This window comes from Panthera leo, chromosome F2 (genome assembly GCF_018350215.1).
Source record: "Panthera leo isolate Ple1 chromosome F2, P.leo_Ple1_pat1.1, whole genome shotgun sequence".
In the NCBI taxonomy this organism is placed as follows: Eukaryota; Metazoa; Chordata; class Mammalia; order Carnivora; family Felidae; genus Panthera; species Panthera leo.
The window spans coordinates 15517112-15543554 of record NC_056695.1 but is presented as its reverse complement, the minus strand read 5'-3'; the positions used below and the strand labels follow the sequence as shown (position 1 = coordinate 15543554).

Sequence of the window (26443 nt, the reverse complement as noted above, 5' to 3'; positions counted from 1 at the left end):
TAATTAGAACTGTCGAAGGGCATTCACTTTTTGGACATGTCAGCATCTTTCTTTGTTAATGTCCTCTACTAATAGCTCTGTAATAGTTGTAAACATTGTCCCATATATTGAATATGTTGTTCTTTTCGTATAATTATTTTGCATCTGTATTCACTCAAGAAACAGCTGTTGGAAGTTGAGTGGGATGCAAAATGGCACAGCCTGAAGATGTTCTTGTTCATGCAGCTAACTCCTTTTTGATGTGATACCTACTGGCAGGGTTGTGTGGGGACTTCAACTTCTTTGACAGCCATCAGCACTACTGACCAGTGGTTTCGGGTTTTCTAGTGATGGGAAAAAGTGAGAAAGGATTCCATAGTTTAGGTTTTTTCCCCCTGCTGCTGGATCTAAAGCTTCTGCCAACAACCATCTAAATCAACACCATGCCAATGAGCTCTGCAGACCGAAGGTCACCCCAACATCTGGCCCCACTGTCTGCTTCTTTCAGGTTTGTCACTGGGCAGCATCTGCTTGTGGATTCTTTCTCAACCTCTCTTTGATCTCTCTGACAGTAAAAAGAAGCTTCTATCACCCATCATGTGTTAAGATTTTTAAAACATAAAAAAAACCATTCAAAAGCATGGAACATTGGAAAGCTGGTGGGATTTTATAGGTTTTCAGCTCTCTTTATTTTTTAAGTTGGGGATTTGTTTGACACAGACACATGGAGTGAGGTGATTCTACTCTTGGTTTTCAAAAATATTGTCACAATCAATAAGTCTAATATGTGAAGACGTCTAATTGAAGTGAGCCCTGTTTTGTCCCTCTTGGTCAGCCTTTAAAGAGTAAAAAGTGAATCGCGTGAACTGGTTTTGTTTTTGCATGCATTTGTTTTGTATTAACTCTGAAGAATCAATGTTGATATCTATCGTCTGCTTTTCTGACATTCAGTCAGTGGTTAAGAGTTCATGCATTTTTTTATCTACCAACTTGGAAGATAGAGGACACTTTGGGGAGGCTCCATAATGTGTGGATAAGTATTGGCAAATGTGGTCGATATTCAACCATCTGAAAAGTAAAGCCTAACTGAGGTCCTCCCCCAGGTTAGGTAGCATGCTGTTGGCAAAGGTGCGTATCTCCTGGGCAAGACACTAAAACATCTCCATCCTCCTCTAGCTCAGTTCCTCTTTCAAACCTTCAACGCTTCACCCTCCAGATGAACTCTTCTGATTTCCAGTCTGGAGTTCAAATGCAGCAAATATGTAATGAATGCTTACTCTGCACCTGGTGCTATCCTAGGTGCTGGGCACATGGACGTGGACAAGACAGACACACCCCTTAGTCTCTCAGAGTTTACAGTTTGGATTGATAAGGGGGTCTCCTAAACTTTCAAAACATGAAAAAAACTCAATGATGCAAAATGTGTTTGGCCTTCCCCAAGAATTGAAAATCCATTACTGTATTTTAAGGGAGTATAATTATGATAGTTCACAGCTATGATAATGACAAGATTTTAATTCTCTTCCAAATCAAATGCCAAAACTTTCAGGAGGCAGTTATAATGTGTTCTTCAGCACCTAGCACAGAACCTGCCACTCGATACGTATTTGTGGAGATAATGGGTGATTTTCTTCTAGTTTCATTCATTCTCCTTAAAAAATAAGTGATTTCCTTCTCTTCCTTTCATCTTTCAGGAAACTAAAGCAATAGATAAAATCTTTTTTGTGTGTGTGATTTAACTTTGGGTAACTAAAACAAGAATTTGTTCTTATAGCATTTGCCGTAATTTTCAAAGCACTTTTACTAACTTGTTCTTCACAAAAATCATAGAAATTTATAAGAAATTTGGAGTTTAAGTTTCAAATCCATGATAGCCAGGAAAGCACTGGAACCAGGAATCTGCATATACTATTGATATTAGTAATTAGCAATTTCTCATTTCCATTCCATAAAAGGAATTTCCTAGGAGTTTGTTCTGTCAGGTAACAAATGCTTCTGAAAGTCCTTAAATAATCAATACAGTGTAAAAAGATATTAGCGGTAGGTCTAAAGAAATAGTCCTTTTCATGTGGGAATCATTCTAAAAATGTTATAGTCACAAGTCTGTGCTAAGATGCAAGCTTAAGGGAACAATGCAACTTGGGGACTATTTCCCCTCGGTCATCTGTAGTCCAAAAAGATGGAGAAAGAGTCAGGGGACTCAGATTCCAGCTTCCTCTTCTTCTAACTAGTTCAGTGCCTTAGAGCAAGTCATCTGAGCTCTCTGATTCTCAGGTTTTATTTTCATCTGTACAAACAAATTTCAGGATTAAGTGAAAAAAATAATTATATCCATTTTTTTTGGCCTTGCAGGTTATAGAATTTCCACATATGTTATCTCCTTTATCCAGAACTAGTAGTTCTAATTTTTAAGGAATGTGTCATTTCACCTTAAAGGGTAAATGTTTATTATGTTTAATAAAGCCTTCATCTCAGGCATCAGATTGTAATAATTCTGCTTAATGACCTGATACCTGCTTTGGAAATAATCTGTGGAAATACAGTCACCTAAATGGTAGGCACTAGTATTGGTAAAGAATAATCATGGTCCTACTCATAAATTTAATGAATCTTCTTTGTTCTGAACATTTAACATTACAAAGTCAGAAGATGAATTTCTGTCTAATCAATTATAAGAATTATAACTAAATATATATCATATACACTTAAGAATAAAATCTACATTTTGCTCTTTCTTTGATTTGTATATAATTACCTCATGTGAAGTACTCTAAAAAGAAATTGTACATCAAAGAAAATTATTTTCGTTTGAAAACAGCCAAATCACGAAAGATAACCCTTTTTGTTAACAAACCTGTGAATTTACATATATTACTTTGGCCACTAGAGGGAGTCCACATTGTCACGAAGGCCAAGAAACCTGAGAACAGGAAACGGGGCTGTTTTAGAATGTTGATAACACATCCATTGTCTGCCCACAAAATTATATGCATAGAAAATGTCATGGTAATCAGCCTTAATTTTATCAGGTCCGTTATCTTCCCCCCCCACCCAAGAGGAATTTTCCACCATATTTTATTTTGTTCTTAGAAGGATATACAACTTTCAGAAAGTGGTCATTGAAAATGCTTCCTCAAAATGACAGATTTAGCAATCTGAAAGATGAGGGATTAAAGAGCATCTCTTCATGATAGCCTGATCACTAATTTTGTTAAGTCCATTTTAGTACTGGTGAAAGAAGTGATCTGGAAATGAAAATCTTCTCTTTCTCCCTCAGGCCCTTACCACATAGACAGCAGCTGTGCTGGTGTTTTTCATTCTGACCTGCTGATATACATCACCCCTAACCTGCAGGGACTTCCTTCTAGGGTGAGAGGGTAATTGTGTCTCATGTCCGGTCAGTCCTCAGCCCCTCTTCTGAGACCACCAAACAAGTGGCTTTGTGCGTGTATTTTCACAGAGCCAGTTAATAAATGAGGAACTGAACAGAAACCACCTGCTTATTTCACCTCAGCTACCCAAAATCAGAGGGAGGGCATGGACAGCCATTCCTTTCTCAGCGTGGTTGGTTTCAGTCAGCAGCATATAATGGAAGAGTTCAAGTTTTTTAAAATTTCAGGTTTCCAACAGGACCCCTTGGGTTTATGCTTAAATATCTTACCTTACACATGACTGGCATTTGATCTGATTTCCTTTCTGGGTTGTTTGCTCCTCGTTACCCATGTATGCGGAAGTCACCCAGAGGGTCACGACACAATGGATAATCAAAAGTGTAGGCAATTATTATTACAGATATAGATATATATACATACATACATATATGTATATATATACACGTATATGTATATATATATATATATATACAAATATATATATAAATATATATATATATATATATATATATATATATTTTGCTGTGTAACTTATGTGCTCACCGTGAGATACAGGTATCCTTGATATTCTGACAACCACTGTCTTCCCCCACATAAAACCTGACCCAGAAGGCCTGGTGGGGTTTGCTAGCAAAGTTCTCCCGTCTATGTGCTGTCAGTGGTGACAGACCAGTTCTTTTATTTCCTTTCCAATTTGTTGTGGATCAATACTTCTGTAAAATACAATAAAAATAAATGACTAGAAAAGTGAAATAAAAAGCAGTTGAAATACTACCTCATTTTTTATTATTCTATTCAACAGACATAAAACGGCTCTGTGTCGTTGCTGTAGGAGTGTCTAAACACTTCCTCTCCTTTTCTGTGTCTGACGGTGGACGTAGCTCACACGGGCCGTGGGTGGGGAGCAGCTGAGTTGCGGTAGCCCGGTCGTGTTCATTGCTGCCCCACACCTTCTGACGATCCACTCAGAGAACAAGCAGGCGGCTTTGCTGCAGAACAGCGACGGGGACAGAACTCCCTTATTCTCCCTCATCTGGAGCAAGGGAGGGGTTAGAAGGTCTTGCTTCCCAGCCGAATGCAGGGTAGGGGTAAATAGAAAAGAAACTGTGTGAAAAACTAAAAAGCAGGTTTGATGGAAATAAGGTTTCAAATGTTTGACCCTGGGCATATAATTAAAAGTTTGTTGCAGATGATATTTTCTAATCACCTCACACTACAAAAGGTTCGAAATTAAATTATTTTTGTCTTATGACTTTGGGCCAGGAATGAAGCAATTAAAGGGGGTCTTCATGTTCATGAAATATTCAATAGGTAAAGAATCTGGAGAGCTTAGTAAAATAATAGACTGAACACATTGCCTTATTTTTCTCTTTCTTTTTAGTTGCCCTTTTGAAATGGAGCTGATGGTAATTTTGTCTCCCAAGCCTCACCACATATTGAGGATAGATTATCTAAACAAACATACTGGTCTGGGAATCAAGAGACCCAGTTATGATCTTGTCACTACTTACTAGCCATCTGGCCTCCAGCAGATCACTTTAGACCTCAGTTTTCACTTCTTAAGATGGGAAGACGATCACTTCTCTGTCTTCCGCACAGGATTACTAGGAGGACCAGGTTAATTAGTTAGCAGGCTTTGGAGACCGTCAGGCATGTTACACACATACAGACACGTGTATGTATATACGTATATATACCTATGTATGTGTGTGTGGCATTACTCTTCATTTTTCTTAATCAAACATTTATTTTCTTAAACTCTCTTGAAAACTACATCCTGAGTTTATTGTTAACCCACTCCATGTATATTTTATGGTCCTTTTGATCCTACCCCCAGTCTACCCATGACTTTAAGCATAACATTGTTTTATTCTTATTTTAAAAGGTAGAGGAAAACATCATTTAAATATCATCTCCAAGATTAGCCTCACTTGACCGGTGATGCTAAGCATTGCTGTGGTGCTGAGCTTGCTGGACTGGATGAAAAGGAGTCCTGCCTCTGAAGGCTCAGTGCCAACGCACATACACACACACACACACACACACACACACACACACACCCTTGATACTGGGCTGTCTCCCTCTAACCATGGTCAGGCCTTGGATTTTTGCACGCTAATACTTTATTATCCTGTTTATGCTTCACAAATGGTCATAATGGGGCTTCCTTTGGAGAACAGTGATTGCAGGTGAGAACCCAAGATCATTGCCCTAAGAGCAAAGAAGCAGGTGGTCTCAAGTCTTTGACACTTGGTAGAACCAGGCCCTAATCAGCCTCTTCAGATGGTGGGGAGACAGGTCTGAACAACTTAAATCTAAATATGAAGTTCTGGAAATGGAAAAGTACTTTTTACCCTAGTAGACTAGAAACATCTGCATTAGCCTCCAGAAAGTTACTTATGAGTCGAGAACAAATTGGAAGAATATGGAAGTTCAGCCGGCCAGCCAGCCAGCCAAATATTTATTGAGCACCTATCATGAAACAAGGGCAGTGCTTGGTGCCGGGTACATAGAAGCAATGAAAAAATAATCTGGGTCCTGCTCATGAAAAATACAGATTCTTGTAATATTAGATATGGGAATGGTTTCAGGAGACTTGTTTTCCTTCTCTGCTTTGAAGGTGTATGCAGTGTGATAAAGTCAGAGAAAGTCGCACCACACCATCTTGAGTTTAATTTACCCGTACACAATTATAGCTGTGATTTGCTTCGGCCACTGATCCAGCTTTTACTGTCTCTGTTTGCTCCACTAAGACATTCTTCAAAATGTCTCTGCCCAATTTCTGTTGTTTTTAGTGCTGATCTAGCAATGTCAAGGGAAGCATTTGGCGGGCCCGAGTGAGGTCCTGGCTCCATCCTTCTGCTCCAGGGTGTGGTTCCCTGCTCTGTAGTCCAAACACCTGACTTTGTCAGTAAATACAGATTAACCATTCTCTTGGGGATTGATGTACACTTACTGTCTAACAAGAGACATGACTAAATGAGAATGATCATTTATTAATTTACAGTTGGGGATGGACCCTTTCTGAGACATAAATGCTCGAATATTCTAATCAGGACAACTCCTTGCTGACATCTAGGTAACTTGAGGTCACATTGATCCTCCAGAAGCTGCTTCATGAGAATGGAATCAGAAGCAATGGAAGGTAGCTAGTCTTGGGACTATTTTGGGCAGGCATCTATTGTCAGTGTATCATGTATTTATTTCTGTGATCCTTTCTCTTTATTTCATCTGTAAATTGGTTTTCTGATCATGTTTCGCCCACAGAGGACACTTGGTTAATGCTGACTGATTGCAATCCTTTGAGAATCTAGAATCTAGAAATCTATACTCTGTACTTTCCAGGACAAATAATTTGAATTATGTTATAAAAGACAGCCCTTTGGATATTCTCAGTAACTCTGTGACAAACCTGGTCAGTATCGAAGAGTCATGAGTGGGGAAGGCACCCTGATCTAGGAGTTATGAGGCAGGAGGCTGGCTCTGGCTCCTTCCCTTAGTGCGATAGCAACTGAACTCCTCAGTTTTGGTGGGGGGTGGTAAGACTGGGTGACTAGTAAGGGCCTATAATGTCCCAGTGATCCCAAGCTGCTGGTGCTAGACAAAAACTTGCTAGTTCCTCAGGCTACATTGAAGTGGAAAGTACTTTTTGTGCCATTGCCATTTTGTTGAATGTATTCCTTTATGAATTATGTCTCAGGCACTTGGGAGTCAATGGTGAGCAGAAACAAGACTATTGCAGGTAGACTTGAAAATGACTCTGGAGGCCATCCACGTTCCACCTCTAACCCCTGAGATATCCACACTCCCATGGCCATCACAGCCATATGTTTGTATTGGTGCCTACTTTTACACACGCTGGATGCATGTGCCAGTGGGATTCCTACTTTTCTGGCAGTCTCTAGCCTTCCACAGTGGATAGGAGTTAAAATAGGGAGAGGTGAATATCCTTTAGCCTCTCTTGTCTTTCATTTTAGAGCTTTTGGGAGTGCTATTATACGTCATTTTCTGTCGTGATCACTAAGCCAACTTAATTTCCCTAGACTCTATTACCTATAATGGTTGAATTTGTGTTGATAAATGAGGACATTTATACTTTTTGATAAAGAAAACCATTTTGATAAATGTTTATGTCAATTTAGGCTTTTGGAAACTGTTTAGAAGCTGTGAATGTTGATGTAGAATGTTCAAATTATTCTTAAGCTATTTATATGACTCCTCTTGCTTTCATTGTTAAACTGCCCCCACCCCCAGCCCCAAGCAGCATTTACCCCAGGAGCTTCTCTGTCCCAAAGCACTGAATTGTTATAAAACCAGCAGGGGGAATGGAGTGTTGAATTCCGGGCACAGTGACACGGGTGCAATCCCTTCCTACCATGAGTATTCGGTTCCATTTCTTACTGGAAGGCATAAAACTAATTGCTATGTGCATTTTTAAACCACAAAAATGTCCTGGCAGAAAATGAATGCCTGGGGATATTTGTATCCACATCCCACAGTGGAGAGAGCAGGAGAAGTAGTTCCAGTGAAGGGAGAAGCATAAGTCTGCCTTGAAACATCTCTTCAATTTCCAAAATTCATTTTACATATTCTCTTTTGAATAGAACAAGTCTCAAATATTTCTTCAACCACAGAGAAACAGATAGATGTTATTGAAAATGCATGTTATCCCTTCAAATTTGGGAATGAATAATACATAAATTTTCTGTGTGTGTGTGTGTGTGTGTGTGTGTGTGTGTGTGTTTAACCAGCATTTTCTAAGCAGGAAAAGGAGATTGCAAATTACAAGGATCTGAGAGCTACTTGACTTCAATGTAGACTGCAAATAAGAGTAGCTCTCTATGCCCCCAATACACAACATCTGGGTTTGTTCATTACTTTCTGTTTGTTTATTTATTTGTTTTTTCTAATTTTTTAATGTTTATTTATTTTTGAGAGAGAGAGAGAGAGAGCATGAGCAGGGGAGGGGCAGAGAGGGAGGGAGACACAGAATCCAAAGCACGCTCTAGGCTCGGAGCAGTCAGCCCAGAGCCCGACGCGGGGCTCGAACTCATGAGCTGTGAGATCATGACCTGAGCCAAAGTCGGACACTTACCTGACTGAGCCACCCAGGTGCTCCTGTTCATTACTTTTTAAATAGAATGTTTTATCACAAAGCTGAGAAAGGTGATGACATTGAATAGTTGGTTATATTTTAAAGGCTATGTAGTGATGGGATATTCTTCTAGAATATCTTTTTAGAAAAAAAAAGTATCACATCAAGATGTACTTCTCCTTATTTATAAGGGGAATATGTATTTTAATGTAGGAAATACATAGCTGCAATTTATTTGACACATTTTCCGAGAGTGGAGATGCCAGTTGAAACCGAGAATCAAATAGAATTTTTTGCTAGACTATTAGCTAGTGAGGGATTGTGTATAATCAATACAGACAATGAGTATTTTAACATTCATTAATTTGATTAATAAATCATAGTGCAGAAGAGGAAATGTATTATGCTTTTCATGATTTGGGGGATAATAATACCTCTAGATATGTGTCTATAGGTGTCAGCGTATAAGATAGGTCCTTGTGTTTTCTGACAATAGACTAGGGGTTATGTGTGTTGGTGCATTGTGAGGAAATTCACTTGTTAATATGCCCCCTCTCCTTTTTCAGGAAATCCTAGAAATAATGTAGAACTTATCATTCAGTTGTGAGGATTTTGAATTTATACTAAGTAGTCACTTCATTATTTCTTGTAATATTGAGCTCTAATAGGACATTGTAAATACAACTTCTATTTTAAAGTTTGATGTTTTCAACCAAGAAGTTAGGGAGGAAATTAAAAAGTATATGGAAGCCAATGAAAATGATAACGCTCTGTGATGTAGCAAAGGCAGTCATAAAAGGCAAGTATATAGCAATCCAGGCCTTCCTAAAGAAGGAAGAAAGATCTCAGATACACAACCTAACCTTACGCCTTAAAGATCTGGAAAAAGAACAGCAAATAAAACCCAAAACCAGCAGAGGACAGGAAATAATAAAGATTAGAGCAGAAATTAATGCTATCAAAACCAAAAAAACAGTACAACAGATCAATGAAACCAGAAGCTGGTTCTTTGAGAGAATTAACAAAATTGATAAACCGCTTGCCAGTTTGATCAAAAAGAAAAAGGAAAGGACCCAAATAAATAAAATCAAGAATGAAAGAGGAGGGATCACAACCAACACAGCAGAAATAAAAACAATAATAAGAGAATATTGTGAGCAATTAAATGCCAATAAAAAGGGGAATCTGGAAGAAATGGGCAAATTCCTAGAAACATATACACTACCAAAACTGAAACAGGAAGAAATAGAAAATTTGAACAGACCCATAACCAGTAAGAAAACCAGTAACAAACCCAAAACCAGTAAGAATTAGTAATCAAAAATCTCCCAAAAAACAAGAGTCCAGGGCCAGATGGCTTTCCAGGGGAATTCTACCAAACATTTAAGGAAGAGCTAACACCTATTCTCTTGAAGCTGTTCCAAAAAATAGAAATGGAAGGAAAACTTCCAAACTCTTTCTATGAGGCCAGCATTACCTTGATTCCAAAACCAGACAGAGACTCCACTAAAAAGGAGAACTATAGACCAATTTCCCTGATGAACATGGATACAAAAATCCTAAACAAGATATTAGCCAACCGGATCCAACAATACATTAAAAAAATTATTCACCATGACCAAGTGGGATTTCTACCTGGGATGCAGGGCTGGTTCAATATCCACAAAACAATTAACCTGTTTCATCACATCAATAAAAGAAAGGACAAGAACCATATGATCCTCTCAATAGATGCAGAGAAAGCATTTGACAAAATACAGCATCCTTTCTTGATAAAAACCCTCAAGAAAGTAGGGATATAAGGAGAATACCTTGAGATCATAAAAGCCATATACGAATGACCCAACGCTAATATCATCCTCAATGGGGAAAAACTGAGAACAAGACAGGGATGTCAAGGTCAGGAACAAGACAGGGATGTCCACTCTCAACACTGTTATTCAACATAGTGTTGGAAGTCTTTGCCTCTGCAATCAGATAACACAAAGAAATAAAAGGCATCCAAATCAGCCAGGAGGAGGTCAAACTTTCACTCTTCGCAGATGACATGATACACTATATGGAAAACCCAAAAGATTCCACCAAAAAACTGCTAGAATAGATTCATGAATTCAGCAAAGTTGCAGGATATAAAATCAATGCACAGAAATCAGTTGCATTCCTATTCACCAACAATGAAGCAACAGAAAGAGAAATCAAGGAATCGATCCCATTTATAATTGCACCACAAACCATAAAATATCTAGGAATAAATCTAACCAAAGAGGTGAAAAATCTATACACTGAAAACTATAGAAAGCTTATGAAAGAAATTGAAGAAGACACAAAAAAAATGGAAAAAGATTCCATGCTCCTGGATAGGAAGAACAAATATTGTTACAGTGTTGATACTACCCAAAGCAATCTACGTATTCAGTGCAATCCCTATCAAGATAGCGCCAGCTTTCTTCACAGAGCTAGAACAAATAATCCTAAAATTTGTGTGGAACCAGAAGAGACCCTGAATAGCCAAAGCAATCTTGAAAAGAAAACCAAAGCTGGAAGCATCACAATCCCGGACTTCAAGCTATACTACAAAGCTGTAATCATCAAGACAGTATGGTACTGGCACAAGAGCAGACACTCAGATCAATGGAACAGAATAGAGAACCCAGAAATGGACCCACAAACGTATGGCCAACTAATCTTTGACAAAGCAGGAAAGAATATCCAATGGAATAGAGACAGTCTCTTCAACAAGTGGTGCTGGGAAAACTGGACAGCGACATGCAGAAGAATGAACCTGGACCACTTTCTTACACCATACACAAAAATAAGCTCAAAAATGGATGAAAGACCTCAGTGTAAGACAGGAAGCCATCAAAATCCTCGAGGAGAAAGCAGGCAAAAACCTCTCTGATCTTGGCTGCAGCAACTTCTTACTCAACACGTCTCTGGAGGCAAGGGAAACAAAAGCAAAAAATGAACTACTGGGACCTCATCAAAATAAAAAGCTTCTGCACAGCAAAGGAAACAATCAGCAAAACTAAAAGGTAACCAACAGAATGAGAGAAGATATTTGCAAGTGACATATCAGATAAAGGGTTAGTATCCAAAATCTATAAAGAACTTCTCAAAGTCAACACCCAAAAAACAAATAATCCAGTGTAGAAATAGGCAAAAAACATGAATAGACACTTCTACAAAGAAGACATCCAGATGGCCAACTGACACATGAAAAAATGCTCAACATCACTCATCATCCGGGAAATACAAATCAAAACCACAATGAGATACCACCTGACACCTGTCAGAATGGCTAACATTAACAACTCAGGCAACAACAGATGTAGGCGAGGATGTGGAGAAAGAGGATCTCTTTTGCACTGTTGGTGGCAGTGCAAGCTGGTGCAGCCACTCTGGAAAACAGTATGAGGTTCATCAAAAAATTAAAAATAGAACTACCCTACGACCCAACAATTGCAGTACTAGGTATTTATCCCAGGGATACAGGTGTGCTGTTTCAAAGGGACACATGCATCGCAATGTTTATAACAGCACTATCAACAATAGCCAAAGTATGGAAAGAACCCAAATGTCCATCTATGGATGAATGGATAAAGAAGAAGTGGTATATATATACACAACGGAGTATTACTCGGCAATCAAAAAGAATGAAGTCTTGCCATTTGCAACTACATGGATGGAACTGGAGGGTAGTATGCTAAGCGAAATTAGTCAGAGAAAGACAAATATCATAAGACTTCACTCATATGAGGACTTTAAGAGACAAAAGAGATGAACATAAGGGAAGGGAAACAAAAATAATATAAAATGGGGAAGGGAACAAAACATAAGAGACTCTTAAATACAGAGAACAAACAGAGGGTTCCTGGAGGGGTTGTGGGAGGGGGAATAGGCTAAATGGGTAAGGGGCATTAAGGAATCTACTCCTGAAATCAATGTTGCACTATATGCTAACTAATTTAGATGTAAATTAAAAAAAATTTTTAATTAAAGTTAAAAAAATGTTTGATGGTCATATGTATTTTAAGGAATTTATCTCAAAAAGTATGCAATATATTTCAAAATAAAGAGTATTTTTAAAGGTTAAAAAAATAGCAATTTTATAAAAACTAACACTAGGAAAGAAATGAAAGGCTATGTAAACTTAATGAGAAACATCTCAAGAATTTATTTTTAAATCAGAAAATGTGTAGCTCCCAGTGCCTAGAAACAGAACCCCAGAAACTTGCACCAAAGTTTAAATGAAAGCTTACTGTAGAGGTGCGTCTTGTAATGAGATGTAGGGACCTCCCATGTATGTCTTTTTTCATGCAGTGTATCCTTTTTTTCATCCAGAGTATCCTCAACTGTTTTCATTCCGTGCCTAGCACATAATCCATATGTATTAAATAGTTATGCTAAACTAATAGGTGAATTTTTAAAAGGTGGGGGAGGAAAGAAAGAAGGAAGAAGAGGCCTAGAAAATGGGAAACACAGAAAGTGTTTTAGATGCCTTTTGCATATAAATTGTAGCCACTGGGCCTCTAAAGCTTTGCTAAAGGAGGTGATGGAGATGAAGGGTAGACTGCACTTGCAGGAGCTGTCCAGAGCTGTCACCGGTACAATGATCCAGCTTGAATTTGCAGTTTTCTGTGCAGACATCTATATTATTGCCATGGCTCTCACTGAGGCAAAAAGTGAGTTTTATGCTGACGACAGGAGCCCAGAGTATAGGCAACAATAGTTGAGTGTTATTATTTGATACTAAGTGTTTTTGTCTGGATTGTGATATGGGGTGAATGAACTCTGCAAACCCAGGAGAAGGCTTGGGGAGGGAAATGTGACTGGCAGGGTGTTACCTACGCTCCTTGAACTGGGGTGTCCGATCTCCCTTCCCAACGCCCAAACCAATCGTTAAGCCAAATGCCTCTTACTGAGGAGAGCCTTGCAGATAACCTGAGGTAAATCCACTGGAGTGTGCAAAATATTTTATCTAGAGAAAAGACCTATAATGAAGGAGTGAGGCTTTTATGATTTATTACAACTTTCACAATACTAAAAGCAGGTGGAGTTATTTTCCCAGCAATACAAAGTAACACACCCTTGGAAAATACTTAGAAAAACTTTGAATTATCCAAGGAGTAATTTTTTAAAAGAAGTTTATGTTTCTTTTTTTTTTTTTTTAATTTACATCCTTGAACATCTGTTGTATGCCACACACTTTTAGCTGCTTTGCTTTGAGTTTTTTCTTTGCATTTTCTTATTTTCTTAATTGAGGTGTAATTCACTTGCTGCAAAATTCAACTTATAAAAGTGTACAATTAAGGGCACCTGGGTGGCTCAGTCGGTTGAGTGTCCGACTCTTGGTTTCGGCTCAGATCTGATCTCACAATTTGTGGAATCAGGTCCATGCTGCCAGTGAGAAGCCTGCTTGGAATTCTCTCCCTCTCTCTCTGCCCCTTCCCCACTTGCCCTCTCTCTCTGTCTCTCCCTCTCTCTCTCTGCCCCTCCCCCACTTGCCCTCTCTGTCTCTTCCTCTCCCTCTCTCTCTCAAAATAAGTAAGTAGACTTTATAAAGAAGTGTACAATTAATCCCCCCATTTTAGTATATCAGTGAGGCTGTACAACCACTGCCACTATCTAATTCTGGAACATTTTCATTACCCCACGAAAATACCCCATTAGCAATGGCTCCCCATTTCTCCCCCTCCTCATCTTCAGATAATCACTCATCTACTGTCTCTCTCTATGGACTTACCTATTCTGGACATTTCATATCAGATCATGACCTGAGCCAAAGTCAGATGCTTAAGATGCTTAACCCACTGAGCCACCCAGGCGCCCCATAATGTTTATTTATATTTGAGGTGGGGGAAGAGAGAGAGAGAGAGAGAGGTAGAGAGAGAGGGAGACACAGAATCTGAAGCAGGATCCAGGCTCTGAGGCCGACACGGGGCTCAAACCCACAAACCGTGAGATCATGACCTGAGCCGAAGTTAGATGCTTAACTGACTGAGCTACCCAGGCGCCCTGGGAATTTTTTTTTTTCGGTGGGGTGGATGTTGGGTGATGCCTGGGTCCACAAGGGAGGTCATTTTGGAATGGACCCCGTTACCTAGAGTGGACCTGGGTGATACTGGTTGCAACAGTACAAACTTTAAAGTGGCATGAGTGCATTGGGTACTGAGATTCTTCTGCAAAATGGGAACAGAAGGATGCTTAAGAAAACCTTACTTTCTCACGAATATAGCATAGCATTGTTAAATGTTGCTTCACATTTTAATTTCAACTTTAAAAGCTAGGCAAAAGTGAAAGCATGTAATGGTCAGGATCATCTGGGTCTTTTTACTGCTCTGTAATGTGCTTCACTGAAACCATATTTCTGGCTAAAATTTTGGAAATTTGTGTCACTGGCAACTGTTGCCACCTTTCTTTATTTTGTTTTCAATTTTCTAAGCCCCCATGAACTGGTTTATTATGACTTTTTATTTTTGAAGTGAAACAATGCCACAGTGCTGCAGGACACATAAGTTTTGATTTCATATTTTTAATTTAAATAAAGTAGAAACTTTGGGACTTTTCTCCTCCAATCACAGACCTGGGTGTGTCAGGGACTGTCACTTTTTCCTCTAATAAGAAGATGAGGAACTAGTCTAGCTTATCAGTAGGGAACAGCCATAAGGTAAATGTCAGGGAAATAAGAGTGTATTTGAAAGAGGAAGGCTCAGCTGGTTAGACAGAGCACAGTAGTGTGTACAACATTGCAGAGGAAAATGAAGGTGTGATACAAGAAAAAGCTTAAGAGAAAAAAGTCACAGAATGTCTGGGAGAGGAAGAGCTGGTTTTCCTAATAGAGGATATAATCTACTATACCTTACAAGAAAGGAAGGAAGGAAGAGAGAGGGGGAGAAAGAGAAAGAGGAAGGAAAGGAGGGAGAGAGAGGGGGAAAACAAGAGAGGGGAAGGAAGGAAGGAAGGAAGGAAGGAAGGAAGGAAGGAAGGAAGGAAAGGAAGGAAGGAAGAAAAACAAGAATGGATAGTCAAGGGTCGGGGGGGAAGTCTTGTGTTCTCTTTAAAATAAAATAAAAAAGAAATGGGAAAGTTAGGGAAAAGTTGAAGAACTCATGACAATTTCTATTAAAAAGGACTTGAGGTATCTCTGCTAGCATTCACCAAGTTGAGACTTTTGCCCAAAATGTTTTTTTTATGAATCCTATTTAACGATAGCAACAAAATATTTTTAAAAGCAAAGAAATGTGTTAAAGGTTGTTGTCATCTATCTACATAACAGAAATTGCAAGAAAAGGCTCTTGCTTAGTTTGTGGGGCTCAGAAAGCCACATGAGAGGTGGTCAAAGCCAATAGATACTTGCTTAAGGTGTTGCACGTGTTTATAGACTCACAGCATCTTACTTTTACAAAGGACTTCCTCATTCATTGTTCCCCTCTCATCAGCCCTAGCCACTGGCCAATGAAATAATGATGATAGAAATTCCCGTCCTGACACAAGTCCATAAACTCTTGTCAAAGTAGAGTCTGTTTTTGATCAATGCTTTATCTTTCAGGCTCACTGTTTTGAATAAACGAATGTGGAGAAATAAGCCGTAGAGTTTGGCTATTTTAATGAAATTGAATTCCAACAAAAAGATTAGGAAAGTTTTCTAGGTTATCAATCATCAACTCTATACTTTTCGTGCCCCCTAGAAACTCACAACATAGAAAGCCTGTTCTAGATAGATATGCAGCCAAATACATTTTTAAGAGTCTCCTGCCCAATTGCCATTATGCTGTCTTTCTTTTCAGAAACTGGTTCCACAATCTCTACTTCTCTGTCTCTCTGATGATAGATAGATAGAGAAATATAGAGACATACATAGAAACACACACACACACACACACACACATGATGATCTTGCATATATATGGCATTTCTGTTTACCAAAAGCAGTTTCCTTAAGTTCTATAAGAGCTCCAATTTCTCAGCATATGAAAGGACTATATAGTCTTCATCACATATGGGTAGGACCCCTTCAGAAACATGAGTTTATTTTGCACATTGGGTTGTCACTGTATATACTCTCTACCTCAGAGCATAGACTCTTTGTTGCTCCGTGGATAGAACAGTTCCTAGAAGCGGTTGTGTGACCACATATTGACTGTACACGTTGTTTTGCTCTGCTCTGAAAAACACGTGTATCCGCTTGTTCTCTTGGCCAAAATATTCCAGAAAAAAGGCTCACCTTGGCTCAGCATAGGTGAGATACCTCTCCTGAACCAGTCAGCTGAAACCAAGACTGGGTCACCTTGCACATGTTGGCTCTGGTGAGGATGGTGGAAGGAGTGGTTACTGATCATGGGAGTCCACTGCAACATAAAAGTTGAGCCAGGATTTGATTTGTAACTAATGAGGTGGTTTTGTTGTCACAGAAGTTTTTTGATCAGGATAAGATACCTGCTTTTCTCTTAATGACTTTTCTAGGGTTAAAGAATCAATGATACATAAATCCAGCTAGACTGTGACCTTTTAACGTCCTGTGGGTGGAAGACCAAGGTCTAACCCTTAGGGGCTTAGGGCAAGGCTGCTGGTGGACCCTTACTCTTGGCACATGCAGGTAACAGGCTTAATGAAATGATCGTCACTCCTAAGCAACATACCCAAACTCCGCTTCTCAACAAGCAGGAATCAGCAGCCCTGGGCTTCATGTGAGGGAGTTTGCTCATAGTCCCAAGAGTGATACAAAAGACAAAGTGGGGGTAATGGGAGCATTAAAAGCAAGACATACAGATCAGAGTCGCAGTCCTAAGCATGGAGGCGGAGAGGATGAATTTATGTAAAAGACAAGAACTTGGAACCAGTGTGTCAAACCAGAGCAAAAATATCTAGAAAGAAGGATAGAAACAGAATTAGCTGAACTTATTTTATGGTTTAGCCACAAGAAATTCTTGCGGGGGTTCTTTTAAACCTTGGGAAGGAACCATGAAAAGCAATGAGCTGATTCTGACACCACAATAATAATAACAATAATAAGAGCAGCTAACATTATCAGACACTTTCTGTGTGCCAAAATGTATGCTAACTGCTTTATAACAATGATCTCATTTGGCAGACCAGATTTTATATTTAGTTTATTTTAAAATGTAGATCCTACGATATATTTCTGTATAAAGAAATCAAAGAGTGTGGCTCCTTCTTATGCATTCCTTTCAGCACATAACCTTTGGGAATATTTTGATGAATCCTTAATTTTCTGACATGCAATGATTTTAGATTAGATTTTTAATGTGATGGTGATAGAGCTTTTATGGCTTGTCCTCCTCAGTTGCTTGAGAACGTTCTGGTGAGCTGTTAGTCCTGTACTTGTATGTAATTGTCATTTCTCTGGCAATTGGCTAATATAATCATCAGGAAATCATTGCTTTTTTAGCCTTTAAAAATGTGCTATTTACCTCATTTCTATCGTTTTTCTGTAAGAACTCTTAGTTCTGATTTAGCTGTTATTTAAACATTACTATTATCTCTCTGACAGTTTACCATTTTGGTCAGCTTTTCAAGGTTTAATTTTTTTTCCTTAGGATGTTTGATTGTCCGGAGAGCACATGAGACTGCTTTGTTCTGAATTTTAATGGCCAGTTAGGGTAGGAAGCACCACTTTTTGTTTTGAATATATTTTGCCACGAGTGTATATTTTTTCCCCTCTAACTCAAAATATTGTATGTGCATTAGGCTTATAACAAGCTTAATTCAAATCGTACATGTAAATATATTTTGTCTAGTGGGCTTTTCTGTTAACATTCCTGAGTTTTTGTTTTAGCACCCTAATGTGCTGCCTTTTACGTTAGAACAAAAGCCCCCAAATGTCGGTTCATCAGCTGACAATACCAGTTTTGTCTCTTAATTAGAAAAGAGAATAAAGCTGTTTAGGGGTGTCAATAAAATGACAGATGCATCATTAGCAGACGGCTATGGTGGATCAGTTCTGTGCAAATACTTGGAATGGAATTAATAGGAATTTCTGCTAGCATATTTAAATCACAAGCTGGGGGAAGGAAGCAGTGTTTTAATGCAGTGCAGTAGTAAAAGCAAACGGGAGTGAACGGCCATTTAAGACTGAATTAAGAGTGTAAGGGAAATCAGGTTGCAATAGATAATAAATTACTGAGAATTTTATATATTATTAATATATCACAAATGAGCCATTATGGGTATGATATGATTAATTCATTTAATAAATATTTATTGAGGGTCTACTACATGCCAGGTGGTAAATTTAATGAGAGAGTACAAGCCCTGAGTCCAAACCCAATGTGACTGTCCCTTGTAATTAGTAGGACAAAATTTCAGTTCAATGATAAATCTCTCAAGAGGTTCTTTGAAGTTTTTGCATTGGATGGTCTCACACTGTGTAAAACCCAGGTCACTCAGTGTGATTCAAAAGAGAATTCCATTTAGTTCCTATTTTCTAAATGGTTGGCAAGGTTGCTTTAGCAAGTATAGGCAGGTGCACATGGGTGTATCATGCATGTGATATTGTATCATGTTGTATCATGTTTTTCAGTGATCAAGAAGCAGTTTACTCACAAGGGGCACCTGGGTGGTGGCTCTGTCAGTTAAGCATCCACCTTCAGCTCAGGTCATGATCCCATGGTTCATTAAGTTCGAGCCCCGTGTGGGGCTCTGTGCTGACAGCTCAGAGCCTGGAGCCTGCTTCGGATTCTGAGTCTCCCTCTCTCTCTCTGCCCCTTTCTCTCTCTCTCTCTCTCTCTCTCTCTCTCTCTCAAAAATAAATACACTTTAAAAAGAAAGAATCATTTTACTCACAAGACTAATCACTGTGCTTAGTCATGCACATATTTATTAATAAATGAGAAAAGAGTCCATATAAAACTGAAAGCAGGCAATAGACTAATTGGATAAATTTCAAGAAAGATATGAATGATCATGCTAGAAGACCTTCATTTTATTTGAAATCTATTCAGTGTCTGTTCATTCTGTCAGCACTTAGAACACCTGAGTTATTCCATGTACTGTGATTGTGCTGAGGGTTGAAAATGAAACATATAGTCCCTGCCCTCAAGGAGTTCCCAGTTTAGCCTTTGTTTGTGGGCTGATTCTGATAAATTAGACACCCTCCCTATGATATATGACCCCATGAAGTAGAAGAATACAAAATGTCATAGACTCTATGGGTTGGCCTTGGAGCAGTGTAAAAATGCCATTTTTTGCTAAATCTCTGCAGGAAGACTATATCCACCCTTAGTCAAGACCTACGTACGTAACCTTGTGGGTGACCCTGAGTTTATGCCTGGAAATTTCAAGCGTGTCCTCTCAGGAACTGCCATGTTCTCACTTCTTGTCCTCACGGTCCCCATTTCAATCACTTTTGTCCCAGTGTTGTATCTAGTGTGTTTAATACCCAGAGGGGATTTTTAACACTCCTTTCTCTATATGACAATATCATTTACTGGTAAATGATAGGGAATCAGTAATAAGTCTTTTTTTTTAATATTTTAGTTTTTAAATTAATAAAGAAACTCAATTTAATAAGTATTATCCAAAATCAGTAAAATACTTCATGTGTCAACTAAAATTCACATTTCGCAAACAAACATACTGCTACATCTTGCAGTTTGCATTGTTTCGTTAAGATTTTAAGCAGAAATAAAAATTCCGAAGGGTTATAAAGAATGACGGAATTGTGACTGGCTGTCTTTCTTCATCATTACAGTCATTGTGCCATCATATTTATTTAGAATCTACTTATCCTTATTTCAATAAAGGACTATGGAGAACCACCAAGGTCAGTTAGCAAACATGAATTACATTCAGAATGAGTTTCTATACTTTCAAGCAGTTCAGAATTGTACTCTTGAAATAAATGCATGTAGCTGAGTCTGGGTGTGTCAGGAGAGACGGCTGTATAACTCGTTCTTCTAATTTAACTTTCTTACAGAATACCATGTTCGTAAAAGGACATGTAAGAAAATTTGCTAGCTTGCATAATAAGCCCAGCAATTGCTTAGACCTTAGATCAACAAAAGGAATATTTTATCACTAATATTGTTAAAAATGTTGGCACTTGGTGATAATAAAAACAGACTTACTTTTAACAGTTTCATCATTGTTTTTGAATTCTCTGTGAAGTGACCCACCTTATTGCCGGTGCCCAGAGTGGATAGCTCCACCATTCTGCCCTTGATCTGCCATTGCACTTGACTACCTGCTTTCACCTGTGGGCCGAGGCCCACCTGAGCCCAAAACCAGGGTTATCCTCAAGCAGACCCTGGGAGTGCTTGGTGGCCTGAACTTACACTTCTGTCTAGACCCTGATCTGTGTGGGATCACTTGACAACTCCCTGGGTATGAATCTCTGTTATTACTCTACCCTGGTGCAATCCCTTTACTTAAATGACATTCTAGACTTTGTAACTTGTCTGCCTGGACCTACCTTGCTTACCTGCCCCTTTGCCTTTTTAAAAAATTGTTATTTATTTGTTTTGAGAGAGAGAGAGAGAGAGAGAGAGCGAGAGCAGGGCAGGGGCCGACAGAGGAAGAGAGAATCCCAAGCAGTCTCCACACTGTCAGCACCAGAGGCCCATGAGGAGCTCTGTCTCACGAACGGAGAGATCGTGACCTGAGCTGTAATCAAGAGTTGGACGACAAACCAACTAAGCCACCCAGGCACCCCCCTCTTTGCCTTTAATGACGGTGGTCTTCCTATCTTATGTTACTAATCAGCCCACCCCTTTACCTTTGTCTGCACTCTGTCCCTGGTGCACCTGCCCTCCTGGCTTCTTTACTGGCCCAGCTTCATCACTTTACAACCTATCTATCTCCTTAGTTTTGGTGGCCAGCAATTAGGGAGTAGCAAATTGATAAGTCAAAGTATGGTTTGTATAGGTTTCTTCCAGGGCTGCCGGTAGAGATGGGACACAGTATTGCTTTGACCAGATGAGAGCTTTGGGAAATGCCAACTGACTGAGGCAAAGGGCAATGAAAGCACCTGCCTGCCCACTGTCCCCTGTTGCCCATGTACTTACTGTTTCACTAACATGAGCTGGGAGAGGATTTTCAGGGTTTCTCTGCCTTTTTAAGTCTTTTCTCACTCTTGCTTATTTTTTTCACAGCGGTGCCATGACTTTTAAAATAATCCATCCTACACCTAATGAAATACCTTTAATGGCTTTACCTTTCCAGTCTATTCCAGATCTTTCTAGCTGTTTTCCAGACACCAGACTGCCCTGTCTGCCCCAAACATCATCCTCCACCTTCCCCCAGCCAGTTTCTGCCCCTGCGCTTGGTTTGTATTGATTCCATCTCATCCCCTACTCCATCTGCTACAATTAATTTTGCTTAGCCTCCAATGTACCACTGCCCTGTGACTCCACCTCCACCCCCTTCCTCCCCCAAGCAGGTCCCTGCTGTCTTCTCTCTGCCCTGTGGTCCATCTGAGGACACCCCTTTATAGCAGTTATTCCTTTGTAACCTTCCTGTCTCAGCTTCAGATCTTCCAGGGGAGGGACTGTATTTTGTTCATCGTATATGTGGTCATGTCTGCCACTGTTGGTGATAGAATGTAGATAATTTTTTAAAAAATGGTTAAAGAATAAAAGTGATAAACAAAAACAATGTTATAGAGATTTTGTGTATTACTGCTCTTATTTACTTACTTAGAGCTATGTTTGTCCCAGAGTTTGGAGTGAAGATAGAAACTGCCAAATTTAAAGGAATCAAAAAGAATGCAGACAAGGAGCCCTGTGAAACTCAGGGGACCGAAACTATCACTATTGTACAGAACCTCATCTAATAGTTACTATTTTAAGAACTCCAGTCATAACAAAAATCTTTAGATTATGATCATTGTGCAATGATATCGAGTCAGGGAAATTTGTGATAAAATTTATAAGTATTGCTATCCTGAACATTTTGTAATAATAGACTCTATACGAGGCTGACTCGTCAAAAATATTTCATTCCTCTATGATCCAAAACAAAGGAATTGCTTTATTTTCACCAATAGCACTTCCAATGTACATGGTTTTTAATTGGTTGTGGGTCTACTCAGAGGTAGGCCACTATGAAAGATTCTTCCATGTACTACATAACGTTACATCCATCAACTTCGTTTCTGCGAGGAAAAGAAGGCTCAGTTCACTTTATCTTTGCTTTTTTTTTCACGTAATAACCACAAGGTGAGGAGGACAGAAGCTGGACCATCAATGCCATCACTTATTACCACTGATTATTTTTAAAGTTATAATTACTTACTCACTCACACGTTCATTCTTTCCACAAACATGTATCAAACACTTGCCGTATGTCAGACACCTTGCCGGGTTCCAGGCAAACTAGGTCCAAGAAGGTCGAGGGTTTATGGTGTGGACAGACAAGGGGTCTCCTCTGTAGTATGGCATACCCTGTATCGATGGCAAAGATGGGCACTCTTTGCTTTGGGGAAATAGGCTCTTTCGAAAATGGAGACATGAAAGCACACAAGAGAAAAATGGAAGTGAATTTAAGATATCTGTCTCGGTGTGCATTATAGCTATAGTCAGTACTCAGCTGTTAAATCCAGCAAAAATTCCGTTGCTTTAATTAATTTCTTTGTGCTGATTCTTCCTAGTAAGCCTTAATTTTAACAAAGTTAATTAGGTTGAAGATTAAAAATCCCATTAGTGTCGATCATTCACTTCTTGGCTCTGTCAACAAGGTGCTAAAACCTTGTTCAGTTCCAGAGGGGGCAAAAAGGAGGTGCTCCAGCTAGCCATTTGGCATTCTTTCAGTCTAATGCTGTTTTTGAGGCTTTAAATGGATATCTGATACCAGTGTCATTTTAAAGCATATTTTTGTACTTTTCCAAGCATCGCTTATCTGAAGTTCTTTAGACCTGTGGCTCTTTATTTTCTGAGAGGTTTATGGCAATTGTATGTTTGCTGAGAAACTCCATTCCATCTCCTCTGATTATCTAATTTGCAGGTTTGCAGGGCATAGATTTTTAATCAGGAACCTGTTCCCACTGTCACCTTGTCTGTCAGTTTATTATGGTTAAAGACGCAGTGGTGGCTAATATCTCACCCAGAGCAGGAGAAAACAAACAACTAATAAACTCATGAATTACCTACAAGCCATAATTCTGTTCACAATACTGGCTTGAGTTGTACTTTCTGCCTTGGCTCCCTCACCTGACATACAGTGGCAAGAACTGCAGAAATCCAAACGCTACTGTTAACACTCGCTCCCAAGTGGTGGCTATCCTGCAGCAGCCTCACAGCCAGAAGGGGGACCAAGACCAGAGGAAGGAAGGACAAGCCGCAGGCCTGTACGTATTATCTCATTCACAATGGAAAGTCTTCAGTGGCAAAGAACCCAGGGAGGGTGGCGGGGGTGGGAAGCCATCTGCAATCAAATTCAAACTGGGGCTGGGGTGCCTGGGTGGCTCAGTTGGTTAAGTGTGCGGCTTTTGGTTTCACCTGAGGTCATGATCTCACAGTTTGTGAATTCAAGCCCCTCATGGGGCTCTGTCTCAGTGCTGACAGCAGGGAGCCTGCTTGGAATTCTGTCTCCCTCTCTCTGTCCCTTCCCCTCTCTCTCTCTCTTTCTCTCTCTCTCTCTCTCCCCCCCTCTCTCAAATAAATAAAGAAACTTAAAAAAAACCTTTAAAGAAATTCAGACAGGGGCATGGCAAGGGCATTTCATTTTCTGAACAAAGTAGAAGGCCATGGGAAATTTGATCAAGGGTCAAGATTTGAAAAACAAAGTAAACATTATTCAGAACATTATTCTCCAAGCAGATTCACCTAAAAATGAGGGAGAATCAGAACAGGGCATAAACATTTATCTGGGACATGAGGGCCCAGAAAAGATGGAGAAACTCCAAAAGACTAGATAGAGCAAATGGGAGGGCAGGTAGGTAGTTGAGCCTTCAAGGGCGTGTGTGTGTGTGTGTGTGTGTGCGTGCGTGCATGTGGGCGTTTGGGTTGAAAGGGGTGTGTAGTGATGCATAGAATGTTCTGCACATAGAGCATCATCAGAAGCATGTTCACATGGGAAAGCAGAACATCTTTCCTTGAACCACCATTCATAAATCCCGACCATTGGCATTATTATTATGTAGACACCTTAAATCAGTGTGAATAGGTGGGACGATGACAGACTGACACACGAAATGCAAAAACGCAGGGTTTCATTTATAAATGGTCTCTTGCTATAATACCATTGAAAACTAGGGCCCAGGGCAAACTCTGTAGAGTTGGTTTCCTGTCAAGAACCTATTGATAGACTTAGGTTACCTCTACCTGGAGAATAGAAGCACCTACTCATGGAGAAGCAAGGCGGGATTTCTTCAGGGAAAATGTGTTCTCTTTGCACTTCAAGTTCATCATTTAAATAATGATGAGAAATGTTATTTCTGTGGTCCACTTTAATTCTAAAAATCTATGATACTTGGCTTTATGAGTGTTACTATTTCTGCTTATCATTCCCTCTTCTCTCTTCTTTGCTGAAAAAAAACTCTTTGAATCTGTCACCTATGAACCCACCCCAAAACGTAGCTCTGCTACTGGGGAAATCCTGTTCAAGCCTGTTGGGCACAGTATTTTGTCCTTTTCTCAGAGCTTAGGTGTTAATTGAGTCTTTAGCACCGCCTCTTATCTCTTCACACACTCCCTGTTCTGGTCAACCTCTACTGCCTATGAGAGTCTGCTTGAATATGCTCCAATGTACCTTCTCTGTTCAGAGCCTCAGCCTTAGCTCATGCATTTTGCATCACAGCTCAAGACAGGAAGGCAAGAAATCTTATTGACATCCTGCAAAGGGACGGACAGCATGGTCCTAGCTCACTCAGTTAATCCCTCTCAATAGGTAGAATTATTGTTTTAAGACATGGTTTCTCCACTAGAAACTTGTTGAACATTTAAAGAAGCCCACACCTTACCTGCCCCATGTATATATTCACTTAGCATATTCTTTTTTTAAATTTTTTAACATTTATTCATTTTTGAGAGACAGAGAGACACAGAGCATGAGTGGGCGAGGGAGGAGGCAGAGAGAGAGGGAAGCAGAATCCGAAGCAGGCTCCAGGCTCTGAGCTGTCAAGACAAAGCCTGATGTGGGGCTTGAACCCACAGACTGTGAGATCATGACCTGAGCCAAAGTTCGACGCTTAGCCAACTGAGCCACCCAGACACCCCTCAGTTAGCATATTCTTATGTGCCAAGAACATAAACTTCAAGTCTGCATTCCTTGAGAGGCAGAACTGGGCCTTGCTGCCCCACCTGAAATGGTCATCTGGCCATTAGATCTCTCCTAATTAATATGAAGTGCAGCTCTGGGATGATAAAAACATCTGTTGGGTTAAGGTTTCAAGGAATCTCAACTTTCTCTCTATCTACCCCCCTCCCCTTACACACAGGCGCGCACACACGCACACACACACACACACACACACACACACACACATAACCATTCAATGAAAAGATAGTAAATGTGATTGGTCAGATAGTAGGAATCATGGACAAGAAAGATGAAACATGGGATCTTTTCTCCCTGACAAATAATAGGGCAGGTATGTGTTGATGTACTTTGAAGAAAAGGAGGGGAAGAAGGAGGTAAGAAGAGGCAGAATAGGGTCTGTTTTGTACTTTGTACTTTATCTACCAACTGCGTTATATCTATATTGTTTTCCAATTAGTGCAGGTAAAAGGCATTGCATACCCAGAACGACTTAATCAGTCATCTCCATTCATTAATCAACTCAGAAACCGGAGCCTCCAGCTTCAAGTTGATGTAATTTCAGCCTGCAGGAAAGACTTTCTTCTCATTAAGGTCCTAAACTTGGCTTGTTTCTTAGTTACCTAAAATTAGAATGGCCAATCTTCCATAAGTACATATTATTAATCTGCTCATTATTATTCAAAATAATTTATTGAGTGCATACTATGTAAATCACTTTATACAAGCTCTATGAAAGGAACAAAAAAAGTAATGAGAGTATCAG

General features: G+C 39.5%; 1 protein-coding gene and 1 long non-coding RNA gene across 2 annotated transcripts in view; one reads left to right on the top strand and one right to left on the bottom strand.

Moving 5' to 3' along the window:
* LOC122210892 (cytochrome P450 7B1) overlaps positions 1-26443 on the top strand; it is a 173097-nt gene that overhangs the window by 73231 nt on the left and 73423 nt on the right. The gene's annotated exons all lie outside the window — the stretch shown is intronic.
* Positions 4162-26285, bottom strand: LOC122210894. The gene is made up of 3 exons (XR_006198354.1): positions 26161-26285; positions 4883-4975; positions 4162-4434 (listed from the first exon to the last, which is right to left on the bottom strand). It is a non-coding gene; the product is annotated as an uncharacterized LOC122210894 (long non-coding RNA).